This window comes from Trachemys scripta, chromosome 9, assembly GCF_013100865.1.
Source record: "Trachemys scripta elegans isolate TJP31775 chromosome 9, CAS_Tse_1.0, whole genome shotgun sequence".
Lineage (NCBI taxonomy): Eukaryota > Metazoa > Chordata > Testudines > Emydidae > Trachemys > Trachemys scripta.
Genome location: NC_048306.1, coordinates 104,525,666 through 104,525,896, shown reverse-complemented (window position 1 = coordinate 104,525,896; position 231 = coordinate 104,525,666).

Sequence of the window (231 nt, the reverse complement as noted above, 5' to 3'; positions counted from 1 at the left end):
AACCTTTACGGAGATATGTTACATGGCACAGGCAGCACAAAACATATTCCAGTTATGTCATACGTACATTTATAAGCACCCCCTCCCCATAAAGCCTTATGGGGTACACTGTCACACACACCATGAACAGTTTGGATTTTTGTATGACAAAACTAAATTCAACGAAATAGGAAAACAAGAGCAGCTAATGAGAAAGTGCAAGAACTTAGAGAGCCCCCTGAAGCACAGTGA